Here is a 20,172-nt window from a genome sequence, read left to right as displayed (position 1 = left end):
CTTACAATGTGAATACAACTGTGTTTTAACAGGGCAAAGAAAAATTAATTTATGACTCTAACATTCATGTGTTAGAAGAGAACGAATTTTTTCTTAAGATTTTATTTATTTGACAGATAGACAGACAGCGGGAGAGGGAACAAAAGCTGGGGGAATGGGAGAATGAGAAGCAGGCTATCTGTAGAGCCAGGAGCACAATGTGGGGCTTCATCCTAGGACCCTGAGATCATGACCAGTGCTGAAGGCAGATGCTTAACCACTGAACTAAGCAGACACAACTAAATTGTATTTTTTATTAAAAAAAGACATAAGGACAATCATATGTTTACACATTTGTATAAAAAATTAGTGATCAGTTTAAAGTAAATAGTTAAAATAGAGTAACTGTAACTCAGAGACTGAAAATTCACAAGTCATATATACTAAATAGTGCAGTTGTTGCTCTTGCTTCCAAGGGAAGATGGCTGTGGAACAATCTGTCACTCTTTGTGATTTCTCTTTGTCCCAGGTTTTGACTCTGGGAAAGGTCTGCAGAACAAAAGTTGGACAATATCCAGAAGCAATCCTCCAATTCCCCACAGTGTTCTGTAAACTGGGAGAGGTGACACAACTTGATGGCACTTATAGTAAAGGAGACTATAGTCCTGAGGTGTCTGAATCCTTTCAAAGTTCTTATCCTGCCATCCAGGACATGGTGGTTGTTCTTTTCAAAGTAAAGACATCTTTAGAACCACATAACATCTTAACAGAAATATGTGATTATAAAGCTTGCCTTCCTAGAACTTATTAGTATCTGAAAATATACTAGATTTCAGTTTAAATTGCCACTAATGCAGGTTTGTAAACTATAAAATATCACAGAAATATCTGGATATATTACTAACACCAAAATTTTGTGTGTACACACACACACACACACACACACACATACTGGGCTCGGAAGTATATGTATATATATATATATATATATACACTCCTATGTTACACATATTTTCACATTTATTGTTTTATTTCAAAATGTTTGTCTCATAGAAAGAGGAAAGACAGTCAAAAGTCAAAGTATTTCTTTCTTAATCTCAGAAAAGTATTTATAAACTTTTACAACGGTCTGGTGTGGTGACATTTTTGTTAATGAAATGTTCACATTGATTCTGGTTAGGATGTTTATGAATAAATAGAGGATCACACACATCCCAGACCAAAATGACAGTAGTGAGAAGCTTCAGCTCACCCAGCCATCAAAATCTGGTTGTGATAATAGGATGCAGAAGCAAGGTGCAAGCTTAAAACTAATTTTCTTGTTTCCTTGCAGAGCCAGTGTCCCTGAGGTATGTCTCCACAAATTAAATATTACACAAGTTTTGGGAAGACAAGAAAGAAGCAGCTTATTGTTAACAAAATTGAATAGACAGCCACAAAATGATAAATGCTTAAATCTGAATAAGCAAATTCATAAATTTCATTACTTTTTTTCTAGCCTTGAAACTTGAACTCTACAAAAAATAAAAACATATGATGTAAAATTACACACAAATGATGCATATGAATGTACAAAGGAGCTTTATTTTTAATCTCAAAATTGTCAAAAGCCCTACCAGTAGGTAAAAGGGATAACAAAATTGTGGTATACCCACACTGTAGAATACTGCTCAGCAATAAAATGTAACATGGCATATTTATATGAAATTCTCAGAAACCCAAACTAACCTATACTGACCCCAAACAGATCACTGATCACCTGAGGACAGGTTGGTAGGGCAGCAAGAAAGAATGAATCAAAAAGGCACATGGGGAAACTTTCGGAATTATGAAAACGTTCATTATCTTGATTGTTGTGGTGGGTTCATGAACATAATGCATAAAATTCATCAAACTGCATATTTTAAATATGAGTACTTTACTGTCCACAATTATACTAGAATAAATCCTTAAAAATCCTTAAAAAAACAAACAAACAAACAAAGATTGATGAAATAAAAAATGAACACACAATGGTGAAAAGCAACCAAACCAACCAAACCAAAAGCTAGTTTGTTGAAAAGAACTAATAATAATAAATGAAACTGATTCATCCATAGACTGATCTAGGAAGAAAAAAGAATTCAGAAATTACTGATATCCAAAATAAAAGAATAAATGAAAGCAATAACTAAAATGATAGTTCATATATATACTAAACTCATAAAAAATATTATGAATAACTTTGTGGTGATTAAGTTGACAACTGGGATGAAGTGTGCACATTCCTTGAAATAAACTAATTACCAACACTAACTCAAGAAGGAGTGTTTTATTCCTGTTAAAGAATTAAAATCATAGTTTAAAACTGTTCCGGAAAAGAAACCCCTCAAAACTTAGATCACTTTTCTAGTGAATTCAACAAAGCATTTTAGGAGGAAATACTGGCATTCCCTATATGCCCTTCTGGAAGGAAGAGGGAACACCCCCCCAGCTCAATATATGAGTCCACCATTATCCTAGTGCCAAGACCAAACATAGACAGGACAGGAAAACTGCAACCCTATCCCTAATGTGTATGGACTGCAAATACTTAATAAACCCACACATAATGCTACTCTAACTGTAAGAAAACATCAGACAAACCCAAATGAAGGTCATTCTACTAAATGCCTCAAAATTGTCATGGTCATCAAAAATAGGAAAGGTCTGAACAGCTGTCATACTGTAGAGGAGCTTAAGGAAGATATAATGACTGAATCTAATATTGTACTTGGGATAAAATCTAGAGATAGAAAAAGGACATTAGGTAAAAATCTGGTAATTACAGTCTTCAGTCAATAACAATGTATTAATGCTGGTTCATTAGTTGTGACAATTGTGTTACAGTATTTTAAGATGTTTATAAGGTATACTGGTAGATGGTACTCAGAAACTCTACAAATGTTTTGCAACTTTCCTGTATATCTGAATCTATTCTAAAATAAACATTTAAAAATAAATGTTCATTTTTTAATAAATGTTCATTTTTTTCAAAATTTTATTTATTTGTTTGACAGAGAGAGATCACAAGTAGGTAGAGAGGCAGGCGAAGAGAGAGGGGAAGAAGACACCCTTGTGAGCAGAGAACCCGAGGTGGGGCTCAATCCCAGGACCCTGGGATCATGACCTGAGCCAAAGGGAGAGGCTTTAACCCACTGAGCCACCCAGGCACCCCTAAAAGTTTATTTAAAAAAAAAATCACTCTAGTTAATTTAGTTAATACTAAAAAAAGAAAGCAGCAAGAACATATGATAATTCCAAAGTTGCAAGAGACATATTTGTCAAAATTCAACACCCATACCAGACAAAACCCTACAAAACTAAAAAGACAATTCCTCAATTTAATACTGGACATCTACAGAAAAACTCTATAGCTGGCTATAGAGATCACAAGTTGGTAGAGAGGCAGGCGAAGAGAGAGGGGAAAGAAGACACCCCGGTGAGCAGAGAACCCAAGGTGGGGCTCAATCCCAGGACCCTGGGATCATGACTTGAGCCAAAGGGAGAGGTTTTAACCCACTGAGCCACCCAGGCATCCCTAAAAGTTTATTTAAAAAACAAAATCACTCTAGTTGATTTAGTTAACACTAAAAAAAGAAAGCAGCAAGAACATATGATAATTCCAAAGTTGCAAGAGATATATTTGTCAAAATTCAACACCCATACCAGACAAAACCCTACAAAACTAAAAAGACAATTGCTCAATTTAATACTGGACATCTACAGAAAAACTCTATAGCCAGCTAACATCATACATTATGGTGGAAGATTATTTTCCTGTCTAAACTGAGGAACGAAAAAAGTTAAGTCTCTTCACACCGATTCTATTAAACAATATAGTGGAGGTTCTAGCTAGTACATTAAAGTAAGAAAAGAAAAGGAAAATTGAACAGGTCAGAATGGAAGAAGTAAAACTGACTTTATTCATAAAGGAAATGAATGTGTACATAGAATACTCTGAGAAATCTACATGAAACTAAAAGCGCTTTTTAAAGAAAACTAACAAGTGAATTTAGAAAGATCAAAGATTAAAGGTCAATAAAAAATGTCTCAGTTGTATTTCTACATATTAGCAATTATCAAATGGAACATGCAATAAAAAGTTTCAATATCAACAAAAAAACATGAGCATCTTATTAGAAAGTTCAGTAAGGAAATATGATGTTATTGGCAAGAATAGACATATAGAGTGATGGAAGAGAATGGAATTCAGAAGTAGACCTATACAAATATGGTGAGCTGGTTTTGGACAAAGTTTCCAGAAGGAAGACAGACCCTATTTATCCAATTGGCAAAAGAAACTCTACACAGTCATTGGTATTGCAACAACTGGATATCTGTAAGGATAAACAATAAACCTCTACCTTTATTTTATGCCATACACAAAAATGAAATCCAATCTATCATAGTCTTAGTACAGAAGAAAACATAGAATACTATATGTGGAGCTTTCAAATACTCAAATATTTCTTATTTAAGGCACAGACATACAAGCTATGAAAGAGAAATCTTGTCCAATTGGACTTTATCATAACTAAAAATTTTTATTCCTCAAAAACAAGTACTAAAGAAAATGAAAAGACAGATTTAGAGGAAATATTTTCACTATATACATCTGTCAAGGGACCTATATATTCAGAATATGGAAAGAACTCATATAATTCGCTAGGTTGGCATGTAAAGAAATGCACAAAAATTCACTACACAAAGGAAATGGGCAATGATTACATGAGATGATGTCCAGTATCTTAGTCTTCAGGAAATGACAATGAAGACTGCACTGAGATACCACTATATACCCAATAGAAAGCATATATATATATTTTTTTTAATTGTCATTCATTTACTAAGTTTTGGCCAAAATGGGGAACAACTGGAGATCTCATGCATTGTTGGTGGGTATGCAAAATAGTATGAACACCTTAGAATATTGTCTGACAGTTTATTTTAAAGGTACAGAAACACTTACTATAGGATCCAATAATTTAACTCTGTTGCATTTACCCAAAAGAGTGAAAACAGAAAAGACTTGGATACAAACATTCACTGCAGTTTCCTTCATAATAGCCCTAAAGTGAAAACAACTCAAATGTCTATTGACAGGCAAATGAAGAAGCTAACTGTGGTATATCCACAAATGGCATACTGCCTGGAAATAAAAAGGAACAAACTTCTGATGCATGTAACATGGAAGAATCTCAGACACATTCTACTGAGCCAAGGGAGACCGAGACAAAAAACAAAAATCGGACAAAAGAAAAATATTTCCACTTGATAAAAAGTAGAACTATCCTGAGCTTTATGGACCTCACAATCTAGGTTTCAAACTAATCGATTAAGAAGAAGAAATTGACATGCGCACAACTGAAGTGGAAAACAATACACAGCTCTCTTAGTGAGGGATAGAAGAGGACAAAATATTAAGAAGGGACTGATGAGGGGCGCCTGGGTGGCTCAGTGGTTTAAGCCTCTGCCTTCGGCTCAGGTCATGATCCCAGAGTCCTGGGATCGAGTCCCGCGTTGGGCTCTCTGCTTGGCGGGGAGCCTGCTTCCTCCTCTCTCTCTCTGCTTGCCTCTCTGCCTACTTGTGATCTCTCTCTGTCAAATAAATAAATAAAATCTTAAAAAAAAAAAGGGACTGATGATTCACATAACTGATAACATCTTTTTCAACATACATGTCATACTTCCAAATATCTGATTTTGCAACAAGTCATAAAGAAAAGTCATAAATCATATAACATACAATTATATTCCCTGGCAGAGGCCAGAAACTTAGATGGTAACATTAAAAATTACAGTAAACATTGGGGAGGGTATGTGCTATGGTGAGTGCTGTGGAGTGTGTAAACCTGGTGATTCACATACCTGTACCCCTGGGGATAAAAATATATGTTTATAAAAAAATAAGAAATAAATTTTAAAAAAATTTAAAAATTAGAGTAAAAAGTGAAAATAAACCCAAGAACTACAAAATGCAATATACAACATTTCAACTTCCCTACTTTATACTAGAAAATACCCAGAGCTAAGTAACTAATTCCATTAAACAATGTAATTTTTAGCCTCTGTAAGTTGGAGATAAAAGTAGCTGAATCATTTCAGAGCCATTCTATAATTTCGTTTAAGTGATGATCTCTCATCTGTTGTGTGCAACTACTTCGGACAGAATCTAATGGCCACAAAAAGGTTATAATAGTAATAATGCAGTTTCATAAACCTAGCTTCTAAAAATGTTCTTTATTGTATGAGATAGGAAATCCTAAAACTTGAAATGATTTTATTGAGATAGTATATAGTACATTTGGTAAGGTCACAAAATGTAAGATCATAGAGAAATGAGAGTTTTGGAGGGGAGAGGGTGGGTGAGTGGGAGAGTGGGTGTCTTGGGTGAGCCTGGTGGTGGGTATTAAGGAGGGCACATATTGCATGGAGCTCTTGGTGTGGTGCATAAACAATGAATAAACAATGAACCTTGGAAATGGAAAAAAAATTAAATTAAGACGTTAATATATACATATACATATGTATGTGTACACACACACACAAAAATACATAACTAGGAACATGGTAAATAATAAGCACTCAATTTAATTTGTAGCTTTTATTAGTGTTGTTAATACAAACACTTTGTCCTATACCATTAGAATTCACCATGTTGAAAATTTGCTCAATTGGCCAATATGTTAATGTCACCATATTTATCCAGTCTTCAAAAGCTAGAATCTTCATGCGTACTTCCTTCTTTCTAACATCCACATCTAATTGTCACACTCTAAAGTTTTCCCCTTCAGCATGCTAGCTCTTCAATAACACTTGCCTGAATTTTTTTCAGCTGTCTCCTAAATAGCCTACCTGTCTGGACCATCTCTCTTCCCATCAATTCTTTGATAGAGCAGTCTTTCTAAAAACAAAAATTAAATCACATGATTAACTCTGATTTTCTTAGATTATAGCTCTACTATCTAGAAATCCAAAGTCCTGACCTGACAAAGGTGGTTACCAATCTGGTCTTTGTTTTGCTATCCTCATCACCTGTCATTCTTTCCTAAGAACTTTGAGCATTTGAATAGTACACTATGTCACCTGTTCCCTCTGCTAAAAGTCTCCTACTTATCCATCAAACCCCAGCATGGACAATGTCACCTCTAGGACACTTTCCCTCAAGGCCTAAGGCATTCACTTTGTTGTTTTATTTCTACCTGCATGATAGCACTTATAGTCTATTAAAGTAATTTATTTCTGACCTTATTTCCTTAGCTACTTGACTGTGAGCTCCCTGAAGGCTAGTATAGAAAAACTCTTATCTAGTAAGGGTGCTTCCCTCAGGGTGGGCAGCCATTGAGTAAATAAATGACATTTTTGCAGGAAAATGCAAGATCTCAGAAATAAAACATATACATTGTTACAACTACCAAAAGAGGAGCATATTTATTCCTCAACTCCATTCTTCATGTTATAAGTTAAAGCAAACCCATAGAATTGTATTTATTTTTAATACATTTGCATACATGATCTATAAATACAGTAAGTAGAGAGTATTTCTATCAGGCACAGCATCATACATGGTGTTTGTGATTCAATCATAAAATTACATACAGAAACTTTGAAGCCAACTGACAGAAAAAGGTATCAAGGTGGATATCCATGAATACAGACCAAAATTTCATTTTTAACCCTTGTATTTTTTTAGATTTTCTAAAATGCACATATTTAACTTTCTAACAACTATGTATTGAACAAACAAACAAGAAAATACTCTGAAAAGCCATGGTTATCCAAAAGTTTAAGATGATTAAATCTCTTAATTATAGAGAATGTATCTCAGAAATCTGCTGAAGACCATGCTTATAGAAATTAATTTTCCCCCAAAACGGAAGGGTTAGTTTTAATGAAGGAGGAAAAAAGCAACCAAAACCAAAGATACACAATTGCAAAATGACGTGGACAACTGAAGCTTGGTTGGTCTTTAGTTATCCAGGTGTTTCAGGCTCAGGTGCTTTGGGGGGCCTCACAAGCCTCAAATTAGTGCCACAATCCTGTTCTTTGCTTTGTGTTTATATGCACATAATACTAACAATGCTGTTTGGCAACACATAAAAAACTCTTTCATTAATAAACTCATTAATAAAAAGACAACCGAATTAAAAATGCTCTAAGTTTTAAATAGAACCTTTCCCCCAAAAGATACAACTGGCAGGTAAACACATGAAAAGATGATCAATGTCATAATGAAATGAGAAGCAAAAAGAGTCGCCTCTTCATGCTGGCTGAGGCAGATATAGTCAAAAAGCCAGAAAATCACAAGGGTGCTTAAGGGCATGGTAAAAGCGGAGCTCTTCCATGTTGCTGGCGGGAGTGTATGACAGTACAGCTGTGCTGGAAAACAGTTCGGCAGCTCCTCAATGAGCTAAACAGAGGATTATCACAGGGCCCAACAATTCCACCACAGGTCTATACCCAAGAGAAATAAAACATATGTCCACACAAAAACTTGTATGTGGATTTTCACAGCAGCATTATTCATAATAGCTACAAAGTGGAAATTATCCAAATGCCCATGAACCGATCAGCAAATAAACCAAATGTGGTGTATCTACCACCTAATGAAATCTTATTTTACAATTGAAAGTAATGAAGGACTAATGTAAGGTACAACACGGAAGAACCATGAAAACGTTACACCAACTGGAAGAAGCCAGTCAAAAAAGACCACCAGTGCATGACTGTGTTTATACAAAATGTCTAGAAGAGCTGAAGCCATAGGAACCAAAAAGAGAAGAGTGGCTGCTTAGAACTGCACATGGGGAAGAAGGGACATGCGAGACAAAGCGGAAGGACAGCTAATGGCTATGGGTTTCCTCTAGGAGGGATGATAACTCTCTAAGTCTATGGTAATAGGGGGCGCCGGGATGGCTTCAGTTAGTTAAGCGTTGGACTCTTGGTTTCGGCTCGGGTCATGATCTTGCAGTACTGGGGTAGAGCCTTATGTCCTGTCAGGCTCCCTGCGCAGCAGGAAGTCTGCTTCAGATCCCATCTTCCTCTCCCTCTGCTCCTCCCATCACTTGTGCCAAGGCTCTCAACTTAAATAAATAAATAAAATCTTAAAAGAAGATGACTGTGGGAATAGTGGCACAATTCTGTGACTATACTAAAAATAATTGAATTGTATACTTGCAATATTTTTTTGAGATTTTATTTATTTATTTGACAGAGAGAGAGATCACAAGTAGACAGAGAAGCAGACAGAGAGAGAGGGGGAAGCAGGCTCCTGTTTAGCAGAGATTCCTGATGTGGGGCTAAATCTCAGGACCCTGATACCGTGACCTGAGCCGAAGGCAGAGTTTTAACCCACTGAGCCACCCAGGTGCTCCTGAATTGTATACTTTAAGTGGATGAATTCTATGGCATAAACTGTATCTCAGTAAAACTGTTTAAAGAAAGGAAGAATGCCATCTGGCCCCCTTTCCAACAAAATACATGATCTGGGAAGTGAGCATTTTCATTTGCAAATGGAAACAGTATGTGTTCCCCTCTGTCCACCTCTAGCTGTAAGAGGACATAAAAAGTACATGGCAAAAACATTCTAGAAATCTAGTTCAGTAAAGTGAAGATGACTGTTGGTTATCTATTGATGCCTAACAAATACCCCCAAACATAGCAGCTTAAAACAAGCACGTATTGTCTCACACAGTTTGTACTGGTCAGGAAAGAGTGAGTGGCTTAGCTGGCTAGTCCTGGCTCAGATCCCTTAGGAGGCTGCAGTCAAGTTGGGGCTGCAATCGCTGAAAACTTGGCTGGGGTTGGAATACCGGATTCCAAGCTCAGTCATATGGCTGCAGGTTGGAGGCTTCAGTTCCTCCCCTATCGGCCTCTACATAGGACTGTTCAGGACACTGTTTCCCACAGAACGAGAGATCAGAGAGACAGAGTATGACAACAATTAAGTCAGAAGCTCGGCCTTAATCTTACAAGTGATACACCATCACTTTTGCAATATTCTACTGGTTACACAGATCAGTTCTGATCAGTGTGGGAAGGCATTGGACAAGAGTGTGACTACCAGGAGGTGGGAATCACTAGGGTCATTATGGAGGCCAGCTACCAAAATAACGGAACCTAAAGATCCCACACAAGTGAATGCTTGGCCTTTTCAATGAAAGGATAGATGGGATTCGGAGTCCTTAGTAGGACCACAGACACACTCCTGGGGATGCAAGCCTTGTGATAAAAAGTTTTGCAAGGAACAGTCATGCCATTTTCTGTTCTCCATGTGATGAAGCTACAATTCGTATAAAACAAAACTGAGAAGTTGACGACTGATGGGAGAAGTACATAAATGATGTGGTCAAACTCACTCTCCCCTCCTCCCTACCACTGACAGATGAGCAAACAGCCCTTGTTGCAGAAAGGCTGGGTGACTCTACCAAGGTCAAACGCTGATTGAACAGGAACAAGATCCGATTCTCTGTGTCCTCTCAATACACCAGAAGCTATACATCAGAGAACCAGTGGCAGGAACTCATAGTACAGATGATATTGTATACACGTGAGCATTACATCACATGCATTAAATGGCCAGTCACTCCAGAAATGATACTTCTTTTTGTGGTTTTCTGATACTGGCTCTGTTACTTTCCCAGGCAGTAGTGGACTCTTACCCTTATTTCCACTCTAACTGAGAGCTGTCCTACTTAGCTGGAAGTGAAACGACTCACTCTTTCAGCTCAGTGAATATTACAGAGTCTCTGTTCTATACCCACTACTGAACATGGAGATGTGAAGAACAGAAGACATGGTTCCTTCACTCACAAAGCAGATAGTCAAGTTGATAAAACAAGACCTAAACATGGAACGCTAAGAAAATGATGCCCCATGTGACAGGGCAGAGCAAGGATTTATGTATTTCAACAGTTTTATTTAATAAAAATCTTACATAATACTTACAGTGATCCAGATACATTATATTATCAATTCTCTGAAGTCCCTATGAGCTTATACTCATTTTATAGATGAGGAAAGCAGGCCCTGCAGAGGTTAAAGAACTTGTCAAAGTTCTCTGTCTTGTTAAGAAGCAGGGCCAGATTTTACCCTGGTAGGATGGCTACAAGGTTTATATTTTCTTAACCAACATTCTATGAATCTTCTTCATCATAGGGACAATTATTCTCCCATCTACCTCCTAAGTCCTTTTTCAGGGTTTGAGGGAAGGTCAGCAATGGAATTTTAAAGCTCCTCTGAGGAATCCTAGCTTTCAAGGGGCACAGGGGAAGGGAGGATCTAGTCCCGTAGAGTAAGGATGTTTGGGGACAGTGGCCATCCCTGTGGAGAGGGGTGTGGAAGGGGAAGTAAATATCACTATTGAGGCAGTCAGTGCTTTCCTGGTGCCAATATGAAAGATGAAACTGAATCATAACTGTAGTTAGGAAATTAAGCTATAGTTGCAAAGAAGAAATTAAATGGATACATTGATCTGCAAGTGCAAAAATAAATTAATTTGACTATCAATATCCACTAGAAAGTGGAGATTCTTAATATAATCTTCTAATGATGCCTTCGCAGCATCATGACATAGGAAAACAGCACAACATACCAGGAACAGATATATCAGATTATTTTTCAAGAAGATGAAAAGTAGTTTGAAAAGAATAAGGTGACCTGTGGGTCTGAAAGCATTTTTCCTTACAAAAAAGCAGTAACTTCTATTTTGGTAAAAATTTGCCAACTTTGTCATGTCATAAAGCAATCGGTATCTCTTTCCATTGCAATCAAATTTTACACCTTTGGAAAATGTCCTTCACAAGGAAAGGCCTTGCAGGCCACTGGCAATCTTCATGTATCTAATCCTACTTAGTGTTCTTCTCATCACACACCCTGAATTATCTATGCGTCTCTCCATGAAAACCAATGGATTCATGGTCCCTAATTGTAGAAAGAGGCCTCCTGCAGAGCCGGCTGGCACAGAGTACAAGGCTGCACAATGATGAGTATCCACACAGGTTTTCTTCTAAGACAATGTGTCTATGTAGTTTATTTGTGACTTTGAAAAGCTATTAAGGATTTTTAAATAATTCCTCTAAAATTCAAATTTTTTTTTTCAAAATCTTGTACAAAGAAACTGTATAATGATACGGAAGGTATACAGAGTTCCAAAAGAAAGTCTAGTAACTAACCATTCCTGTAAATTATATCTAACTGTTACCATAACTGTCTTAGGCTCCTCGGTATGAGAATGGCCTTTTTGAGGTCATTCAATTCATTCCAGTTATCATGTCTGGGAATTTCACACTGAATAATCACAAGTGGAGGTGGTTTTTCATTCTGTTATGAAAGTAGACATGGCCACTCTTCTTAGTAAAACACTCCAGGGTACAAATGCACTCTACTCCTTGCATATGGAAGGATGATGTGTTATCAGCTACATTAGATGAGTATTAAAGTTGTAATGCTAACATAACATAGAAGAAAAGGAAATGGGGTAATGAGAAGTGTATAGAACACAATATGGGATATTCTAGGTAAGGTAATGTTAGTGTATGTGCTTTTGTGTGGTGTGTGTGTGTGTGTGTGTGTGTGTGTGTGTGTAGTCATACACGACAGGAGTGATCAGGCCAAAAGGAAGCAGAAGCCAGCCAGCAAACAGCTGCTTGTCCTAGATATCCAACACGTTCCGATGTGGCTCACTCATCTTAGCATCCTTATCCCAAAGTGGCCAATTCTATATGTGTCTCATCTTGATTCATAGCTTTGGCACATATGGCTCTCCTAGAGACCCTATTCTGGAGGGGTCAAGCAAATCACGTCAATCCCCTTGTCTTAGCACCTTATTTCCCAGAATCATTCCACACATACTTTGAACTTCTGCTTAGGGAGATCTGAGGAGTTGACAGGGTCTACCAAGAATAAATACCAGATGTCCTGAGTCAATATTGCATCAGGCCAGATCCAGAAATATAATTATCTTTTAAAATAAATTTAATATTAGAGGGGCGCCTGGGTGGCTCAGTGGGTTAAAGCCTCTGCCTTCGGCTCAGGTCATGATCCCAGGTTCCTGGGATCGAGCCCCGCATCAGGCTCTCTGCTCAGCAGGGAGCCTGCTTCCTCCTCTCTCTCTGCCTGCCTCTCTGCCTGCTTGTGATCTCTCTCTCTCTCTGTCAAATAAATAAAAAAAAATTAATATTAGAGTTCAGTTTAGCTTCTAGATTGCATCTTTCATCCTTTTTAATTTCTAATTTGCCCCGGGGCTCAGACAGTTTTCCTATGAGCGTTCTATTTACTTCTACTTCTGTTATTACTACTGCTACTACTAGCACTATTACTACTACTACTACTACTAACAATAACCTTCATACACAGAGCACTGATCACATGCTGGTGATTCCACTAAGGAATTTTCATATGGAAGACCCACTGAGCCTTCCTTACCATATTAAGAGATAGCTAAGTATCCCTGGTTTAGAACCTTACAATATCATAAAGCTAGTAAGGACCAGTATCACGAGTCACACCTGGCAATCTGGCTCAAGAATCCATGCTCTCACACTCTAGACCATAGTCCTTCTGTTTGAACGATTCAAAGAATACACCATCAAAACCAGAGGACTGTCATTTCCAATCCCATCTCTAAGTCTATTAATCAAGCATGTGACCTAGAGACAATCTTTGACTCAATGTTCATCACATAAGAAGCCAGGCTCAATGATTTTCTTCTGGTTACACAATGCTATAATGATGAAGTAGGGACTCTTCACTAACAAATTTGACTTTGCTGGATGAGTCAGGAGGTTTAAGGCCTGAAAATGAAATGTACCTCAGGGAAGGAAAGAGGCAACGAATAATAACAAAGTCAATCTTCTAAGAATTTTCCCACTTTGTATTTTGTGATGCAAGCATTAGATTTAAACCTTACAGAGGAAACCACTGAGACTCAGAGATTAGGTGATTTTTCCAAGGTCACACAAAGGATGGACAGCGGGCATGGGAATGCAGCTAAAGCCCCAGCCCTTCCTGTGACACCACAATGCTTCCCTGCCTGTCCTCTTAGCAGCAGGGAGGAGCAGGGAGGCTAGATCAAAAAGGGAAACTATTTAAGTCTCTAGCATAAAGTCTTGCAAAGAGCACACACACAATCAAGTAATTTGGATGTGGGGATGGTAATAGGTGAATATCAACTGAAAAGTGCTAACAGATGGCAACTTCAAACAAAAGCAGAGACATTTCTCTGTAACTTCTACAGGGTGGTACCTATCAAAACAAAACAAGTGATTTTCTGGGGGAAAACTTTGTATGACTTGAATCTCTGTATGATTTGAATCTGTATAACTTGAATCTCGCCCTGAGTAAACAGTGAAGAAATACGATGAGAATGTCAATAAATGTGGTATTTCTAGATCAGATATATGAGTTCGTGGGGTATTTTGCTGCATGAAAAAAACTTCCTAACAATAACTCAGAGTCACTTTGTCAAAAGGACTCTGCCTTTCTCTCTAGCCAGAATTCACCAATAATACCGATGAACAAGGAAAGTCTCTCATGTGTTGACTACCTACAGGAGGGTAGGAAAGGCAGAAACTTAAGAAACTACTAAATTGTGCAAACTTACTAAGATCTGTTCTGGTCTGGAAATGGACTCACTTATTCAGTCACTAATTCAGCCAACAAATCATAATTGAACACAAGTTATGTACAAAATGTCATTTTAAGTGACAGGGACCCACCAGTGAGCATGGCGTAGATGGTGATGTCAAATCAGGGGCAGGAGTGCTTACAATGAAATGCTCTAGAAGCCTGGATGTTATCTCTAATGGGTTAGAGGCGCACCTGAAGGAAGTGACAGCTGAGCCAACGTGAGAGTACAGTATTCCCAGGACACTGCAAGTAATTAAGAATGACTAGGATTCAGAGTATGCGTAAGGAAGTCTATGCACTTATTTTCACAAATCATAATTATGTAGCCACAGAACTGGAGGTAGAAGGGTTTTATGACATGATAAGTTCTACACACTCTCATTTTATGTTTAGGGAAACTAATCCCTCTCATTAGGTGCCCAGTATTTTACCATGAGGACGCTAGCACATGAAGTGAGGCTGTTCTCAAAGACAGAACTGAAGCCGTTACATTTGAGAGTAAAAAGAGCTGAATGCAGCCACATTGGAGAACCACGATGACACTTAACTAAAATAATTACTTACAGAAATCACCTCTAGCTGAACTGAAATGTATCCACATACAAAAAAGAAAAGTTAAAGATCTATAAATGACCACTCCTTATGTACTGTAAAGGCTAATCGAAGAACACTGGAGATAACACTTCAACACAGTTAACTCACCAATCAACCTAAGTCTTCCTGTCTTTTAAAACTAGCTGCTGGTGGGTATTAAGGAGGACAGGTGTTTCATGGAACATGGGGTGTGATGCATAAACAATGAATCTTGGTAAGTGGAAAAATAAAGTTAAAAAAATTAAATACAAAAAATAAACAAACATACTGTCTTATTAAAAACATAAATAAAATGAGATCTTATTCGTTACATTCAATAAAAATTGAGGTGCAACAGCTATCAAATGAAGTGATTCTTATAAATCCCATGTGCATGTTTGCTAAACCTTGGACAATAATTTTACCATCATTAATTACTAAGCAACGCATTACTGGGAAACATTAGAAAGAGCAATACCCTGTCACAAAGCCAAAATTAAGTAACATACAGTACAAGAAATATGCAATGTTATGGTGACTGTGCAGGGTCATAGGGAAGTTCTATTTTTAATTTCTTAAGGAATCTCCACACTGTTCTCCAAAGTGGCTGCACCAACTTGCATTCCCACCAACAGTGTAAGCGGGTTGCCCATTCTCCACATCCTCTCCAACACACGTTGTTTCCTGTCTTGCTAATTTTGGCCATTCTTTCTGGTGTAAGATGGTATCTCAATGTGGTTTTAATTTCAATCTCCTGATGGCTATTGATGATGAACATTTTATGTGTCTGATGGCCATTTGTATGTCTTCATTGGAGAAGTGTCTGTTCATATCTTCTGCCCATTTTTTTGATATAATTATATGTTTTGTGTGTGTTGAGTTTGAGGAGTTCTTTATAGATCCTGGATATCAACCTTTTGTCTGTACTGTCATTTGCAAATATCTTCTCCCATTCTGTGGGTTACCTCTTTGTTTTGTTGATGAAGGTCAAAATTTCATTTTCGTTTTTGTTTCCTTTGCCTTTGGAGACATAACTTGAAAGAAGTTTCTGTGGCTGATATCAAAGAGGTTACTGCCTATGTTCTCCTCTAGGTTTCTGATGGATTCCTGTCTCACACTGAGGTCTTTTATCCATTTCGAGTTTATCTTTGAGTACAGTGTAAGAGAATGATCTAGTATCATTTTCTACATATAGCTGTCCAGTTTTCACAGCACCATTGATTGAAGAGACTGTCTTTTTTTCCACTGGATATCTTTTCCTGCTTTGTCAAAGATTATTTGAACACAGAGTTGAGGGTCCATATCTGGGTTCTCTACTCTGTTCCACTGTCTATGTGTCTGTTTCTACAACAGTACCATGCTGTCTTGGTGATCACAGCTTTGTAGGAAAGCTTGAAATCAGGCAATGTGAGGCTGCCAATTTATTTTGTTTTTCAACATTTTCTTAGCAATTTGGGGTCTCTTCTGATTCCATATAAGTTTTAGGATTATTTGCTCCACCTCTTTGAAAAATACCGGTGGAATTTTGATCGGAATGACATTAAAAGTACAGATTGCTCTAGGCAGTATAGACATTTTAACAATGTTTATTCTTCCAATCCAAGAGCATGGAATGGTCATCCATCTTTTTGTGTCTTCTTTAATTTCTTTTATGAGTGTTCTGTAGTTCCTCGAGTAAAGATCCTTTACTTCTTTGGTGAGGTTTATTCCCAGGTATCTTATGGTTCTTGGTGCTATAATAAATTGATTCGATTCTCTAATTTCCCTTTCTGTATTTTCATTGTTAGTGTATAAGAAAGCCACTGATTTCTGTCCATTGACTTTGTATCCTGCCACGTTACTGAATTGCTGTATGAGTTCTAGTAGTTTGGGGGTGGAGTCTTTGGGGTATTTCATATCAAGAATCATGTCATCTGTGAAGAGAGAGAGTTTGGCATCTTCCTTGCCAATTTGGATACCTTTTATTTCTCTTTGTTGTCTGATTGCCATTGCTAGGACTTCTAATACTATGTTGAACAAGAGTGGTGAGAGTGGACATCCTTGTCGTGTTCCTGATCTCAACTGGAAGACTGTGAGCTTTTTCCCATTGAGGATGATATTTGCTGTGAGTCTTTCATAGATAGATTTTATGAAGTTCAGGAATGTTCCCTCTATCCCTATACTTTGAAGCGTTTTAATCAGGAACAGATTCTGGATTATGTCAAATTCTTTTTCTGCATCAATTGAGAGGACCATGTGGTTCCCTATGACCCTGCAATTGCACTACTGGGTATTTACCCCAAAGATACAGATGTAGTGAAAAGAAGGGCCATCTGTACCCCAATGTTTATAGCAGTAATGGCCATGGTCACCAAACTGTGGAAAGAAACAAGATGCCCTTCAATGGATGAATGGATAAGGAAGATGTGGTCCATATACACGATGGATTATTATGCCTCCATCACAAATGATGAATACGGAACTTTTGTATCAATATGGACAGGACTGGAAGAGATTATGCTGACTGAAATAAGTCAAGCAGAGAGAGTCAAGTATCATATGGTTTCACTTATTTGTGGAAAATAACAAATAACATGGAGGACATGGGGAGATGGAAAGGAGAAGGGAGTTGAGGGAAATTGGAGGGGGGAGATGAACCATGAGAGACTATGGACGCTGAAAAACAACCTGAGGGTTTTGAAGGGACGGAGTGGGTGAGAGGTTGGGGGAGCCAGGTGGTGTGTATTATGCAGGGCTCATATTGCATGGAACACTGGGTGTGGTGCAAAAACAATGAATTCTGTTATGCTGAAAAGAAAGAAAAAAAAGAAATATGAAGTGCTAGAGAAGTCTATTTCTCTTACAGGATCATTCCCATGATATTACTCATAAAGAAATAGTAAATATTATTTTTCTTTCTTTCTAGGTTCTAGATTTTACTCTACATAATTTGACTTAAAACAAGTGTGCTATCGGCTTAGCATTTGTAAAGTTTTCATGTTTCCTGGGTGCAATTGACAGTAAAGCAAAATTCTTTTTTTTAATAATGTATTCATTGATTTATTTAAGAGAGAGAGAGAACAAGCACATGTGTGAGGGGGTGGGGAGGTGCAGAGGAAGAGAGAGGATCTCATGCAGACTCAGTACTGAGCATGGAGCAAAACACAGGGCTTGATCTCACAACCCTTACTTAGACCATGTTTCTAAGTGGAAATCAAGAGTCAGACACTTAAATGACCAATCCATCCAGGCTTCCCTAAAACTACTCTTTGAATAAAAGGGATTCTTTTGTAGCTTGTCATAGTGGTTCTCCACCAAGGGTGTATTGAAATCAACCATGAGGAGTCTCTGACAATTGTGCAATTCTCTGGATCTCACTGCAGAACACTAACTAGAAAGCTCTGGAAACCACCAGATTAGAAGACATTTATGGTTCTTTCCGATGCAGAGACTACATTATGTACAAAAACCTTGTACACATTCAACACCCAACAGCTTTCTTTTTGTACACATTGACTGCCCAGCACTGCACAGAGTAAAAACACTGTTTCTGTACAATAGATGAAGACCCTATTCCCCTGTGCTATGCACTCACTTTCCTGACCTGGAGAAACTCGTAAGAAATAAATTGAAGATTAAAACATATACAACCTCAACTTAAATATACTTTTATTTCCTGTGGTTATCTTGACACAAGTTCTCCATATTTCATTATTCCTGAGACAGAAATTTAGGAACTGGGTCTAATGTAAGCCCTAATTATTGCAGAGGTAATGGGAAGGTAGGATAGGGAAGGACACGGTTGTGTCTTAGTGCATTGGTTCTCTAACGCACCACAATTTCACAAAGGTGGGTAGGTGTTTTCAGCATTATTGACCCAGTACTTCAACTGCCTCTTCCTTCTCAACCCTATGAGACCCAGATCCCTAATGGGATAGTGATGTCTACATGTATGTATTCATTTCCATTCCTTCTTTTCTACCATGAAATGAAATTCAGGCATATTTAAAAGAATTTCAAAAATATCAATACAATTCCTAATAGCAATACAAAGAAATTAAAATAAATGTAATCACTACTAAATTATATATTTCAATAGGTATATGCTCTCGCAGGACTATACTAAAACACAATGACAGACCCATATGGTTATAGAACTTTCAAATGATACATTTAAGTTTAAGAATAGACAGAGGGTAAGAAGCCATACCACACAAGTACAGGAAAATGAAGTCAAATGATTTCCTGAAATCGTCCCAAACAATATAAGGTACAACTAACTTTTGATAGGCGAGGTAGTGGCACTTTTGGAAAATTTAGTGTTTATTAAAACAAAAGCATATAAAAATACTTTGTCTTTATACCTCAAACAAAGTGAAGTTATAGACAGAAACAATCACATAAAGTTTTTCAGCTCCATGCTGAACATGGAGCTGAACACAACATGCCATGCATGGGACCCTCAAAGCCATGGAGGTTCCCACAAATCGTTGATGTGCAGGATACCCTGTGCATTACATGATGCCTACCATCTCTGGCCATTGCCCACTAAATCGCTGAGATCAATGCAAATGCTCCACAATATTCCAAACTTCCAAACACAAACTTTAAGTATCTACATGCCTGCGATTACAGAGTCTCACAAGCTTGGGGGTAAGTAGGCCAGTATGACCCCTGATCTTGGGCTAAAATTCCACTGATAAAAGGACTCCTTATCATTGAAAAGCCTGAAACATATCTATCATAGAAGCTTCCAATAAGCAATTATACCTAACACTGTTTTTATAAAGTAGATAATAAAGCTATTTTTGTATTAACAATATATCCATATATACAGTTGTACTAATAATTCTGCCTCTTCTGTCTGCCTCTATCGAACAACACTTACTCTTGAGTTTTCTAGATAATCATGGTCAAACTGTGAAAATATTACTGTTATTTTTTTCCACACAAAGGCCAAGGTAAATTAATGCCAATGATCCAGAAGTCATT

This window comes from Meles meles, chromosome 3, assembly GCF_922984935.1.
Source record: "Meles meles chromosome 3, mMelMel3.1 paternal haplotype, whole genome shotgun sequence".
In the NCBI taxonomy this organism is placed as follows: domain Eukaryota; kingdom Metazoa; phylum Chordata; class Mammalia; order Carnivora; family Mustelidae; genus Meles; species Meles meles.
The sequence above is the reverse complement of the archived record's forward strand: the minus strand, read 5'-3'. Positions refer to the sequence as shown.